Here is a 16652-nt window from a genome sequence, read left to right as displayed (position 1 = left end):
ATATATATATATATATATATGTGTGTGTGTGTGTGTGTGTGTGTGTGTGTGTGTGTGTGCGTGCGCGTGTGTGTGTAGGGACATGGGTGTCCTTATATCTATCTATCTATCAATCTACCTGTCTATCTATCTATCAATCTACCTGTCTATCTATCTATCTATCTATCTATCTATTTGTCTTAGTCTTCTTACCTCTTTAGTCTATTGCTCAATTGCCAACTACACTAGTACGATTTTATGCACCCATGTAGACAAAATTAAATAGAAATCTAAATGAGATTCGTTTTACTTATCCTTTGAGAGGACGGTGCCCAAATTCTTCATTTTTATGGCCCTTGAAATGTCATGGCGCGACTAACTAAGACAATTGCAATCCATTTGATTTGAAATCGGACACTTTTAGCGCTTTTCACCATCTTTTTATATCGGCTGTCTTTTACCTCCGAGACAAAATAAAACGAAAAGGTCAAGAAAACTTTAGGAACAATTTCGAAAGTTTTGAATCTGTACACTTTGTATGTATGTATGTATGTATGTATGTATGTATGTATGTATGTATGCATGCATGTATGTATGTATCTATCCACACACACACACACAAACATATATATATATATATATATATATATATATATATATATATATATACTAGCTGTACCCGATCAAATGTTGCTGTGGCTTAGTTCGTTTAAATGGAAAACAAACAAAAGACAAAATGTTTGTTCCTTATGCTTATGTCCTCAAACTTGTAGATACACAATATTTTGAGGTGTTCTTTTTTTCTGTATAGATGTAGAGATTATTCGATTTTCCGACTCTAGTACACGCATTATATACTTGTCCATGTGAGAAGTAATCAAGGTGTAGCTGTAAGTCGCACAAATGTAAAATTTTCCCTGAGCCTTGTTAATGATTATTGCAAACGCCAAGCGAATTTTGAAGTGCAATATCTTAAATTGGAATAGTATATTCGTTTGAATCATTCACTGCACGTTCGCTTTCCGTTCTCCCTGAGGTTGACAAAGGAGGAAACATGAGGGCTTAATTTTACTATGGACATGTATGTGAGCACGCACTGGAAAATCTTGTGAATTAAAAAAAATAGCTGATTATCTTTTTGTATGAATGCATAGTGTTTTATCAATAATAAATAGATGAAAATATTGAAAAGAAAACTGTTTAAAGAATAAACTAACAAAATAAGTGGGAGACTGATAATAATTCAGGAGAAAGAAAGACAGGAGGAAAGAATGTAAAAATCTTGTAAGTGTTATATTATGAAGTACAAAATCTCTATCGAGCCTATAATAACAACATGCAGACCAAACACAATTTACACCAGCACGAGCAAAGACACTCCAACTCCAGGAGCAGCCGCTGATATTACAACGGCGACACATAAGTAAAAATGGCGCCGACCTGTGTTTTAGTTCGACATTCAATCGACTGCTGACGATGCATTAAGTTGTCAGAAACTATGCTTTTTTTGTACCCATCCTTCCACTACGATATACAGTTCATTATAGCAAAGAATTATCGGGCAAAACGCATTGCCCAAGCTACGCTAAGAGAGAGAAGGTCAGAAAAAATCGACAGCTCTGATACGAAAATATGTGATAAAATATCGATAAAAGGTCAACAAGTGACAAAATTAAATTAAACTTAATTTACAGTCGCATCAAGTTAAATGAAAAAAAAAAAAAAAAAACGCGGTCTTCGGGAAGCGAGCATCCCCTAACAACAAAGATAATCGAGACATTAAAACTCAACGACAAACAAAATGTTTCCTCCGATCGCAGCGCAAACCTCAGCTTCCAACTACGTCCGTGCGCGCGATATATGAAGGTTTACGTCATCAATTGTTACCAGCAGTTGACAACAACTAACACGAAATTCTTCGCCCTTTGTTTCTCATAGCATCATAAGCCGTTGGTTCAACGTTAGCAACAAAACATCTCTATGACACGACTTTACTATTTCTTCTCCTCGGAAACCTTTTATCAACAAGAAACAATTCAAATTAATTTCATTCTAACTAACTTTGATGTCCGGGACTTTGCTATTTTTTTCTCGGAACTTTCTTATTTACAAGAGGGGGTTTCATTCATCACGTTTCTTCAATAAATATCTAATTAAATATTCTGTCTGTCTTTCTTGCTACCATACGTTATTTTTGTTATTGTGACGACTTTATCGGGTATTAAAATACAATACTTCATAGCACACAAAATATAACAACTGGTGTCATTCGTGTTCACAACAACTGATATCGAAGTCACAAATATAACATAGGAGAATTAAAAGAAAATAGTATGGCAAACAGTTGTTCTTTATTTTAAAAACATATCCTTATTTTTGCACATTTTTTTTTAGAAAATATATCGTTTTCAAATATAATTAATTAGAATATTCATGAACATTTTGGTGCTTCTTCGTTATTCTAACGGAATTCGGAATATTCATTTTCGAGTGAACCAATAGAAGCTACTGAATTGTCATGTCGCAGTAATTAAAATATCCAAAACTTACGAAAAACGATAAGATTAATTATTAAAGAAAATAATTTTCGAAGAAATTAGAAATTTTAACTATTTCTCTTGCGTTTATGTCACATGCCACGTGACAAAACAAAAATAACCGAAATAATTTTTTCGCTGGATTCAACGAAGACTTAACTAATTATGACATGAAAATTAGGTAGATAACATTGTGTAAATTGGTAGTTATCATTATTTTTTATTAATTAAAAATCAACTTTTCGGCTGCCAGATTTCGCTACAATAATGGAGAAGTACACTTTTTATAGTTCAGCCTGTATAATGAACACTCCGCATATATTTTTTGATACACTTGCACAATTTGACCTGGATCCTCGGAATTTTCTGCCAATTATGGTTCGGACACGGCATATAGTCACCGGATTAAGCCGAGCAAAGTAACAGACGCAGACGAATTTCCAAACAAACAAACGGACAAAACAGAAATACAATAAATAAAAAACTACTGTAAAGTTACTTTATATATATATATATATATATATATATATATATATATATATATATATATATATATATCCTCAAGAAAAGTTGTATTTCGTATTATTTCCTGGAAGTAGAGAGTGGCGGGTAACTTTCAAAATGGAGAAACGAGAATCATCCCGGTTCATTCCTGTTATCATACTTGGACTTCTAACCTTTCATGCATTATATTCGAATTATCGTTACGCGTGTGTGTTTCATAATAAACATATATCGTTTTGTAACAGCGAGTGATTTTCTTATTTTTTCATAATGATTCCATTCTTTCACCATGTGCTGCAAACATACCCACGTGGAGGCTGGACATCCTGCGGTAAGATATTTTATGTTATATTGATCCTAACGCATCCCATTATATAACAATCATTTAATATTTTTTCTCGTTTTCACAAAATTTAGTATAAATTAAAAAAAAAAAGTTTTCATTAAAAAATGTCCTAGTAAAGTCGGGTCCTCTAAAAAATCTTCCTTTCAAATCGGGCTCCCTTTAAAAGGGTACCTAAAAATGCGCTAGTATATAACTATATGAAGACTCGTAGCAAGCATAATAAAGGGGTAAGAATCAGATTTCTTCGTACTCAGAGTAATGATATTTTGGGGTTGAGAGGTGTGCTGATGGATTGCTTTGAGATAAGGTTGTCGGATCTCACAGCTCTGATGACCTATGTAAGGTTGCCTGTTAATCCAGCTGGCTGGGCTGTCATGATTTGAGCCTGGACAGGCGCAGGGAACTTCATACAAAGTTGATCTATGACAGAGACGCAGTGAGATGCGGGAAGATACGTGCCGATAGAACAAAGCCTGAGTTGCGACCCGCTCGTCGAAAGAGAGGGCTTCGGTTTCTCTACTTCTGCTACAGTTTTATTAGAAAAAAATGATTTCCAAAAGAAAATTTTCTACATAATTAGATGTTTTTGAATAAAAAGAAGTTATCCAAATATAGAGGAATACTCCGGACTCAGGTTGAACTTAATGAGTCTTGTTTGTGATGATGAAAAGCTGTTAAAAATTGGACGGATAATTTTGGTAGTTTGAATAAGGCTCAATGAAGGTCAGCTTAGTGCACACAGATATCATCTTGATCTCCTACGTGCTAGCAGACTAAGAGAACTTGGCGAGATATTCCAGCTTCATTGTTTCTAGTGCACAAAATAAAAGAATAAATTACATTTAATGAATAGGCATCCAGAGAATCGAGTACTTACGGAGATAAATACGATGTTTAATATTGGCTGAGTATAATTGTTATTAGTTGAGAATAAGATAATAGGATTCAGTCGGGGTCAGTTTAGTGAACGCAGATGTCAGCTTCACCTCCCCTGTGCTAGAAACGGATGTAATATCACGCGTGGTTTAAGTGATGTTCGAGTAATATATGATTAAGCTGTAATTACTGACCTCTTCCACTGGTTAATAATTGTAAACAAACGATCACAGACGAATAAACTTCTTTTTATCTTCAACCGTTGTCTTTTCTTAGTTCTTATTTTCACGGTATAAACGAACTTATTTGTAAACACTCGGAGCAAGTCTGTGTATGAAGCATCGACGTTTTATGAAAATTGAAGGTTTTTCTATCTCAGTTCATTAATATATATATCTATCATCTATCACCAAAAAACATTAAATTTCTTGGCATTTCAAACGACTCACATTATAAATCAATTTGCAATCGCCACAAATCTCAATATTTCCCTTTTCACTGTTAAATGTATCTAGAATATATCACCATTTATATATATGGCACGGACCAAAGATATATTAAATGTTTCAGTTTTAGTTTAAAAAAAAATAAACTTTTTTTTTTCGAATTTAAAAGGCTTTTTTCACTGGAATATAGATTTTTAATTTTTTTTTTCATTTTATCGTTCTGATGTAATACTATTACATTTAATATATATATATATATATATATATATACATATATATATACATAAATATATATATATATATATATATATATAGTAATTTATAAAATATATATGGCGATTAAGCTACACTGAATATTCTGCGTTTCATCCACTATAGGATTCGTCAGGCTTATGCGCATAAGCCTGACGAATCCTATAGTGGATGAAACGCAGAATATTCAGTGTAGCTTAATCGCCATATATATTTTATAAATTACTAACTAGCTCTACCTATGTATTGAGCACTTTTGAAGTAAATACTTAAAGTTTACGCATAAATCTATACTTTCGTATATTAAATTTATGTCAGTAAATGAAGTAGTACATATATATATATATATATATATATATATATATTCGGTAGTACCTAGTATAGTAATCACTCTGAACGAGTATCAGGCTTCCATCAAAAGAGGACATTCCTAGGAAATATCAATTCCCAATCGTCTCGAGCCGTATGCACTCTTCTATTGTCCAGAGAGAATGCACTGACCAAACTCACTGTTGTTTAACTTTACTGATCTAACCGGTGCGTCGACGTGATAATCCCGTAGCGGAAATATCGGTATGCTTTTTTGTTATTACTAATTTATATTTTTTTGTTTCGTGTTTAATGTATACTGATATTGACCATGTATCACAATTTACGGCATAATCTTGTTGACACACCAGTTTCCTTCAGATCACCGAAGTTAAGCAACGTTGAGCTTAGCAAAATGCGGGATCGGATTTTGCATGCAGATGTATTTGATGAAACAACAAGTAAGTCAAAGATCTTACTTGAAAACAAAATAAGTTAAGCAGAGAGAATATGGTAAAGAAAAGGTGATTACACATGAATGGATAGTCTGGTGGAAGATAAAAAATCCAGCGACAGTAAAATCCAAATGTAAAACTTCAAGAAAGTTAAAAAAAATTCCATTTGTACAAGTAAAATCCAAGGAAATCCGGTAATTGGAAGAAGATGGTCCATAATAATCTAAAGGCAGAAATCCATGGAATAATTCACAAAAATGTGTACAAGGAAAAAAATAATATTAATAAAAGAAAAATAAGATATGCTTTTCACTCTACTTCCGAGACATAACTATAAATAAAAAAGATCAGGGAAGAGAAAGGAGAGAGAAGAAAAAAAAATGATAAAGTTAAATATAAAATAAAGGGAAAGAAAAGTAAAAATGACCCAGACAGGAAATGTTAAAGGCGCGAAAATATATATAGGGCAAAATAATATAGGTCAATTGAAATGTACAGGTCATCACTTAAAAAAATGTCAGCAAGAGTTGTTAAACGACACTAAAAGGAAAATAAAAAAGGAAAATAAAAATAAATAAATATATATTAAATAAATAAAAAATAAAATAGAATAAAAAATAGAATATAAAATATGATGATAATAATAATAATAATCATAATATTAATGAGAATAATAATATTTCTCCTAACAGCCATCCTAACAACACTCATTATCCCTCCAAAATAGTCCTCATACAGACAGTGTCCCACTATCTGTTGAACACTATGAACAAAATTCAAACTATTTAACTAATACAAATCAGCAAATTAATATTAATACCAGACCTCGAGCATTTAATAAAGTACATACATATATCGGCGCTACTTCAAAATTAATTAAGAAAAGAATATCAAACCACATTTCTTCTTTTAACAACCATAATTCTAATAATAACCAAGGAACTTCTCTAACCACTTTAATTAAAAAACTTGACTCTAACAATACTCCCTTCTCAATCAAATGGACTATTATAAAAAAAGTTAAGTCTTATACTCCAGGCTCTAAGTCATGTCGCTTCTGCACAACCGAAGCTATAACTATAATTACTTCCCCTCAAAGTAACAATATAATAAATTCTAAAAATGAACTGATCTCTTTCTGTAAACATAAGTGCAAATTTAATTATGGCAATTTTGAAATTACATAGTTATTACTTTTACCTTTTATATAGATATAAAATATTTTTTCTTTAACTTTATCGTTTTTCGACATACTTCTTAATACTTTATAATTTAATAATCCTTTATTTTAATTCTTTATCTCTTCTTTGCATGGCCGGTTTTTTTATCTGCATTTTCTGTTTTATTCTTTAAACTTTCCTATCTATCTAATATATCAATCTACCCACACTTTCATATCTTGTATGTATATTTACTTGAATTTTACTATATGAATTTACTTACTTATTTTTTCCCCTGAAATTGCAGATACCGGCCATTTTCTCCCCTTAAATATTTTTTTTATTTTATTCTTATTTTATTTTATTTTATATTATATATTATATTTCATATTTTATTTTTTTATTATATTTTATTTTTTTTATTCATTTATTCATTCTTTTTTTCTATTTATTTATTATATATTTATTTATTTATTTTTATTTTCCTTTTTTATTTTCCTTTTATTGTCGTTTAACAACTCTTACTGACATTTTTTTAAGTGATGACCTCGAATCTTCCGTTCTCTCTGATGTTCACTTTACGACTGACTAGAATCCCCTCAAATCTACATCTCATCTTAGGCCCCAACGGCTGACGTAACATAAATCTGATTATTTGCTTGTCCAATATATCCAGATTCACTTTTATAGATATATAGATATACTGATAGATTAAGTATTCTCTGAACCCGGGCAACGTTTTCTGGTCCTTTTAGAAAATTTATTCATCTAACATGTTTTTTACTCTCAAGTTGACTTTTCCAAGTCTTCATTGGATGTACATTTTTCTACGTTATTTTTTACGGAATTCTTAAAACGTTCTCCGAACAAAGCTTAGTAAATGACCGAGGTGAAACGTACTGAAGAGTTGTCTTCTCCTTGTCAAGATCCGCTTTCCACTTTGTCCGATCAGCTCCTACTGTCTGTTTTAAGATGCGTCGTCCGTCGTACGGCTCGAAATAGCATTTTCCTCGTTGAATGTTACTTGTTGCTTTTTTTTTGTTCGATGAAATGACCGGTAAATTGAGGCTATTCAACATTATTTCGTTTGTATTCGAAATCTTCGACGTTTGAAATAAATGTTGTTGTTTTTCTGGTAATCGATTTCTTTTGGTTCTTTTTTAATGTTCGATACCTCGATTGGTCCATTCATTGTGTCCGGTCAATCTTTATTATCGATCTTCCATGACGGCGGCGACGGTAGCGGCGCAAAAAAAAAAAAAAAAATTGCACACACGCACATGCACGTATTTCATTTATTTATTCTAATTCTGCTCGACAGGATTGGAAAAAAAACTCTCTACATTTTAAATGGATAAAATATATCCACTTGGTCATTAACATTAAATGGCCAAAATAGAATATATCCACTTGGTCATGGCCGCTGTTATGGAAATCGGAACATAATGATGATCTGTATTTAATTAAAAATAGTCACCCATCATTTTCAATTGATTAAAATATTAAAAGATAAGACATCGAATATATAAAAATAATTAAAGGATTTTAAAACAGTTATCATAATTGTTATAAGAATATAAATTATTGTAAAATATCAAAAGATATGACAACGAATATGAAAACAATTAAATTGTTGGCATGGCTTGATTGCCATTCAACAAATTGCGGAAAATGACAATAGCCGATGTATTTTCAATGGCAAATATTTCATCGATAACTATTGTTAGGCTCAATTATTCTGTATGGGATACGTTATTAAAATAATTTATAATTTGTTAAGCTATATCTTCGTATATAATAAAATGACTGCAGAAATTTCCTTCTGGACCAAAGTATCGTAGATTTGCATCAAACAACAGATGCCACATACAAATTCAATACATTTACGCTAGTAGCCACTATCTTATGTAGCTTTCGAACACCATTCGAACATTCAGGTGTGATAATAAAATACTACAGTGCATCCTACGAGCAATACCATCACAATTCCAACACTCCAAACTCACATTTGTTGGTATTCGTGATAACGCTGTATTCTGAAAGTCTGTGAAACAATTAATTAAGGTGTTGAATAGGTTCATCTTCAGAAGAACTTGCAACTAATAAATCGTCAATGTAAGCGTATACGAATGGTAATTCACACGTAACCATATGTCTATAAATCGTTGAAAAGACTGACCAACGTTTCTTAACTCAAATGGCATCCTAAGGAACTGGAATAGTTCAAATGGGGATAAATGAAAAGACAATATTCTAATATAACAGACAATATTCCAATTTAATAGCAATTAGTCATCACCATTCCACATGGTTTCCAAAAAGATTACCGGTAAATGGCATCCATGTGGAGATTATTAACCACTAAATAGCCGCACTATAGAGAAAGGAGTCCCTATTTTTAGAGAAAGGAGTCCCTATTTTTTTCTCTAAATATTTAGTCCTACCACTGCTACTAGTTGTCACTGGGACGAATTCTACACGTTCTAAAAATCCAGTGATTACATCGACTATAACTGGCTCATAGATACATAGATCTAACATAATATTTCCAATTTCCGCTTCATAAATAATAAAGGCCCCCTCGCCAAATTCTGTCCATTCTAATTGGCTGATCTCTGAAAATTCTTATATTCTGAAATCCAGTTCTTCACTTCATAAACGAACGCTTACTAACATTAAAATATGGCGTAACTAAAAGACATAATATTTCGCCTGGCGTCAAGTTCATTTAATGCATAGGTCATTTCAGTCATGTCATATCGAAAAATACAAGACAGAGAAAATCATTAAACGAACGTAAAATAATCCGTTTACTTGCTTTCTTTTTACAAAGTTTAAAACATTCTGTCCACTATAAGAATCTCCCTCGTCGTCATCGACGTCTTTGTCAAAACAACAAAAAAATTACATAGTCCTTGCGATCGAGTTTTTTTTTAACATTAAACACAATACGTGTATATTGACGTTTAAAACCGACGCATTGTATATATATTTAAATATTGAAGAGTTTAGCTTCTCAAATATTTTCGTCTTTTAATTCAGATTTATTCTAAAAAGAAAAATAAATAAATAAATAGATAAAAAACGAAAGTTTATTTGTCGATTATTTTATTTTTTCCATGCGATTTGATGACCATTAGGTTTTCCGGTTTTATGACAATTAATATCGGATGTAAAATGGACTATTTGTCAGCCAAAATTTTACATGTGTTATTTATTTACAGATTACTCAAAAACATGTAAATGGGGTCAAATTAAGGTGACTGTGAAAGGCGGTCAAGAACAACAAATTTAACTTTTTTTAAAACTTTGAACATTACCTTCATTAATGCTATGTAGAGATTATGGCTATATTGAGGATGTTAATTCTGGACTAAATTGTACAGGTTCACTCGCAAATTTTTCGGTTTTTTTTATTATGCCATCCAAAATACGGAAGTTTGTTGAACGAAATAAAACGAACTTTTTTTTTAGCCAACAATTTTATTTCTGCAACATTTTTTTTCGAAACAAATCATAATAAATGAGATGCGATTATTTGGAAGCTAAACTCTTCAATATATAAATATATATGAAATGTGTCGGTTTAAAACATCACTAATCGACAAGCACACAATAAATAACAACAATTGCGTGTAAAATACATAAATGTTTATATATTTACGCAAGCACTCTTTGTTTTTACAATTTGGCTTTTTTTGTTTGTGAAAATCTGGCTATAATATGATCGATTTAGCCTTTTTTGGCCTTTTTTCTTAAATATTTGGCTTCAAATATTTAGTAGAGTCTGGTAACCCAGCCATTGAACACGATTACTCTTTAAGAACCTATAAAACCCACATAACTTTCAGATGACAAAATAATAAAAAGAAATAAAAGAATTGATGGACCTGAACAATGTGGCCCCTACCATTTACTTTTTTTATTTTTCACTTATTTGTAAATTTTTCAAGCGATTATCAGGGCTTACAAACTTGAATTTGGAATTATAACGTTGTACTACAGTAAACACCCATTTTTTGGCCACTCCCGTTGTTAATGCTCCCACTGGCATTTAGATTGTTCCATTGTTCCTTTTCAATTTTTCGCAATTTTCTACGACGCTTAGCTTTCACATGACCAAAATACCTTGGAAAAAATAGTATACACAGAAAAGGGAAACATTTTACGTCTAGGGGCAGCATTAACAATTAACGTGGCAAAAAGTGCGTATACCAGTTATGATAATGTTATCATTACAAATTAATCCCCCCACTACTACAGCCATTAAAAATGCTACCATTAAATTTCTTTTTTAATCTGAAAATTAAGCCTGTACTTGATGACAATCACCGGAAAAATGTCGACAAAGTGAAAAAAAAAACAAAACAAATTAAATGCTACGAGAATCATTGTTAAGATCCGCAGCATTGTTATTTGGTTGTTTTGTTTTCCTCATGACACAATGGTGATACGTTAGGTGAAAACACAGAATAATCACAGCACATAATCAAATTCCCATGTTACTTCGGCATGGTACATTAATTTTCGCCACGGGCGCTAGTACTCGCTATTTCACTGGACCGGCAGTAGCTCCTACTAACAACCGTAGTTTAATTGTTTTTTTTACAGGTGGGGTGGGAGGCATACTTCCACCTGGCAACACTGGTACACGGGTTCTGCTATAACAAAATTAATTTGAAATATATTTAAGTTTTGTTAATTTTCCATTTATATAAAAAAAACTATTAAACTATTCAAAACATAACAAATAAACGAACGAAACTCGCATTTAGATTATAAATCTTCGTATATATATATATTTGTTTGAAAATCATTCACGTATAAATCAGTAAATATAGATTTATTGATTAATATATCGGAGATGATAAATGTCTTTGATAAGTTCGAGAGATCTCTCTTTTTCAGAAAGAACTCCAACTATATTATGGCGTTAAAACGAAACAGGAATATGAAATCAGGCCAAATAGAACACAACCAGTGAATTTATGACAATTTGCTAATTTGTTTTGATATTATTAGATCTTCTTTATTTTTGTCAATTAAAAAAAACAAAAAACAAAAACAAAAATCAAAATCAAAACAAAAAATAAAATATTAAATTTTAATAAAATCATTGCCCAATTTTGTTTTCTGCAGGATGACTTTCACAGATTATCTGTCGTCGGTATCCACATGTTAAAATTTTAAATTTCACACACACTCAAACGCACACATACACGAATATTTATAATCTAAATACGACCGGTTGTTAATTTCCGATTAAAAAAATGGCGACCATGACGGAGCGAATACTTTCTATTTTATCGTTTGAGTGAATATAATATAACAGAACTATGGCTTTCCATCTTATATATTTATCCACCGGAAGTATTACGTCGTATTTTTGGAAACTCATGCATCCCACCTGTCCTATAGCTGAATCATGCTGGTTAGAATGAGTGAGTGAGGCAGTTTTTTCGTAAACCAACTTTAAACAAATTTCCAACGCGAGCCATCCATCATCCCTACGATGATCAGATGGTCTTCATCACTCCGACGGTCAAACTCGTGTTTATTTTTTTTTAATTATTATTCACTAACCAATTTACGCCCTAAAAATGAACTCTAAAAAAGTGATCACATTTTTCATACAAAATATAATTCCAAAACTGGAAACTGATAAAAATATGAAAATAGCAATCATGTTATTACTCCGCTACGTCTGAACGCAAAAAGCAAAAAATCACTCCATTGCGTTTGAATAAACAACTTTCTTACCAGTATTTCATCGTCGTGTTATATAAAGTAGAATGTCAATTATTCTCCCCACCCCCGCCCTGAGAGACAAGGCAGGGAGACAATGAAACTGTTTACAGCACCTTTACTTCGGCCCACGCATATTCGAGGAAGTTACGTCGACGCAGCCTCACGCCTACGCATTTATATAAGTCCAGACATTACAGCGCATGTGACGAGCCTAATCACAACTGAACATACGAGGGGAGTGCAATAAGTAATGCCCCTGACACACTTTCAGTTGTTTGATCTAGCTGAAATTTTGCATGTGCAATGATTTATATCTCTACGGATTATGTAGCAAATTACAGCTCTGAACTAATTCTGGTTTCTGTTTTACAGGTGTTTGAACTGAGTCAGGTGCGAAATGGAGCTTGTTGAATGTCGAGCAGTGATCCGGTTTTTGTATTTGAAAGGACGCACACCGCAGGAGACTTTTGATGAAATGAAAGAAACTTATGGTGATAATGCCCCATCATATGACTTTGTAAAACGCTGGCATCGTGAATTCAAACATGGCTGGAAGTCTGTGGAAACAGCCCCAAGATCTGGTCGCCCCCTTCTGCCATTGATAAGACATCTGTCCGTCAAGTTGAGACTGCCATTTTGGAAGATCGGCGCATTACTCTTCGCCAAATAGCCCAAGATGTCAAGATTAGTACAGGGTCTGTGGAAACTATCATTCATGACCATTTGCATATGCACAAGGTGTCTGCCAGATAGATTCCCAGGTTGCTCACACCATTCCAGAAGCGAGAACGCGTCGAGTGCTCGAGGATGAATTTGGAGATGTTCCAAGAAGATGAGTCAAACTTTTTCAAAAGACTGATTACACAGGATGAAACCTGGGTCCATCTCTATGATCCAGAGACCAAATCCCAGTCAATGCAGTGGAAGCAGTTGGGCTGACCACCTCCAAAGAAGCCAAGGGTGCAACCCTGCGCTGGCAAGGTCATGCTCACAGTCTTCTGGGACAAGGACGGAGTAGTGATGACAGATTTCCTGGCAAATGGTACCACAATTACAGGAGCCTATTATGCTTCACTTTTAAGGAAATTAAGGGAAGCTATCAAAATCAAGAGGCGGGGCAAGATCAGCAAAGGTACCCTCCTCCTGAAGGACAACGCTCAGATCCTCACAGAAGAGATGTTGCGAGTTTGTCTCTGATGTATCGTTATTTTCATGGAAAGTGTTCAACTGAGCTTCAATCTATGGTCCCCCCTCGCCAAACTTTCACAAGAAACACTCGTCTAGCTGTAAACACTATCAATAATTTCCCCCACTCTTTATCTGTGCCTAAACCTAAACGTAGATTCCATGAACAAAGCTTCTTTCTTAGAACTGCACGCCTGTGGAATTGTCTTCCGTTTTCCTGCTTTCCGGCTGACTACAATATGGTTGTGTTCAAGTCTAAAGTAAATAAGTTCTTGATGAGCCGTTCCATATAAGTTATTAAATTTACCAAATTTTCATTACTAATGATTACTATATTGACCAATTTCTACTGTACACTCTTTAACCCTTATCCTTGAGTGGCCTCTGGGCCTTGATAATGTGGTGATGCCTTTGTAAAAAAAAAAAAAGATTTACAACTCGCATGTCGTCAGATTAGAAGCACGGTCGTGTGCTTATGAAATCTTTCCCATCCTCCCTACTCTCTTGACCTTGCACCATCTGACTTTCACCTCTTTCCAGCCATGAAGTTGTTTTTGAAAGGAAAGCGTTTCCCAGATGATGCAGCCTTGATTTCTGAAGTTACGTCGTGGTTGGAGGACCAAGCTAGGGTGTTCTACAAAAACGGTCTCCAGAGCTGCATCAAACGATGGGAGAAATGCATATCTCTAGGTGGTTCCTATGTAGAGAAAGACTAATAACTGTGCCAAGTTGCTCTACTGCTATGGTAAGTGGGTCAGGGCATTACTTATTGCACATCCCTCGTAATACAATATACTATGCCTACATATCAGCAAAATAGATCTCTCATGCCATTATTTTCTAATCTTAATCTTAACACACGAAGAACTCAATGGTGAACAAAAAAGTTAAAACTAAACAAAGCCAACTGGCGAGTTGTTAATGTAACCCTTGGTTAGCAAGGGAGAAATTTGTCTAGGTTCATAAGAGTAATGGTTGATGGGCAGAAATCAGAAGTTCACAATATTATTCCCGGCGTTCATCAGGGTTCCAACCCGGGCCCAACTCTCCTCTTGATCTTCATCAATGATCTCCCAAAGCACATTCTTAGATAATTCGTAGACATTTATGCAGATGACACTACCATCTATGGCAACACTCCTAAGACGAGAAAAAGGCAGAATCTCCCTTATTCTCTCTCCTCTGATCTTAAGCACGTGGTGCAATGGTGAAAAGGGTGGCTTGTTAATTTGAATGCATCTAAAACCAAACTTCTATCTTTCCATCTTCCACGCTCTGGCCCACATCTGGTGCCTATTGAAATGAACGGCTCCCCCCTTTAGGACGCTCCATGTTTAGACAAACTTCGTGGTCCGACCTTCACTCCTGATCTGAAATCGAGCACATACATCAAATCCATTGCTAAGGTCGTTGAAAAAAATGGTTGGATCATTCCACCGCTCCAGTAAATATCTAATTGCTGACGCAATTCTCTACCTGTATAAAAGCCTATTACGTCCTAGGATTGAATACTGTTGCCACATCTGGGCAGGAGTTGCTTGAATTACTCTATCCTGCCTTGACAGAGTTCAAAACAAACTTCATAATCTAGTAGGCGATGTTCTTTTTTCTTCTCTGCAACCCTTTTCCCACAGTAGAAGCATTGCGAGCCTCTCACTGCTATTTTCATGGCAAGTGTCTGGCTGAGCGCTAATCTATGCCCCCCCTCGTCAATCCTTCAGAACAAACACTCATTTAGCCAAAATCACTATCAATAAATTCTCCCACTCTCTACCATTGCCTAAACCTTAACATGGATTCTATGAATAAAGTTTCTTCACTAGAACTGAGCGCCCGTGGTACTTTTTTCTGTTGGTCTTCTTTTCTGCTGACTACAATATCATTATCTTCAAGTCCAACACAAATTCTTATTCAGCCGTCTTCGTAATGATCTAATTATACTAAATTACTTCTATAAATGATTATTATGCAAATGTTCCAATGACTACAAGACACACATTAATCTATATCCTCGAGTAGACTCCTGGCCTTGATATTTGGTGACCCCTTTATAAAAAAAAGAAGCAATTTCAGTTTTGTTCCAATTCAGATTGCTTCTGTTAAGTAGATGGACTTTCTCCACATTAAAAAACCGAACTTGCGTTTAACTCTGCCCTAGTGTGGAGCCAAACAATACATTTTTACCAAGTTACAAGGTATACAATATATATAGTACAATTTAACGTAAGTTCACACAGTTAAATTGTTTTTTTTTTAGAACGGAAAAACATGATTGGTGTGTGTAGGTAATAGGCATGTGTTTTAGATTATGTGTTAGTAGTTCTCCTCTTTGTCTCCACCCTCTGCGAGTTGATGCACCCTGTCTCTTGATCGACTTCTTTGTGACTGCTATGACTGATTGATTATTCGTATTATTTGGATTCTTCGGACTACTATTCTCATTTTGAGTATTATTTGTCCAAATGTCCTTTAATTTTGTTTTGGAACACGGTCAATGTTTACTGATATTTGATAGTCTAACGTGCTATCCTAAAGACTAGAGACAATATGTTTAACTATGGGCTGCGAAGCGCGCATAAAGAAGAAAGTATAGGCATTTGCCGAAATAAACAAACATTTTAATTGTTGACTGATTCTTTCCTTTGATCTTTAGAATCTAGCAAACGAACTATATATATATATATATATATTGAAATATTGTTAATTTCAATGTATACCGTTTTCGTTTAACGGGTTGAGATTGTTATGATAAAAACTAAATCACCGTTAATTTCGAGTGAAGCTCAATGTATCTATTTTATAGGTGCAGAGCATATATAGTACAAAACTTTGTTGAAATTCAAAGACTTAAATTT

This window comes from Euprymna scolopes, chromosome 41 (genome assembly GCF_053919585.1).
Source record: "Euprymna scolopes isolate OS-2025 chromosome 41, ASM5391958v1, whole genome shotgun sequence".
Lineage (NCBI taxonomy): Eukaryota > Metazoa > Mollusca > Cephalopoda > Sepiida > Sepiolidae > Euprymna > Euprymna scolopes.
Note: the sequence above shows the minus strand (reverse complement) of the source record.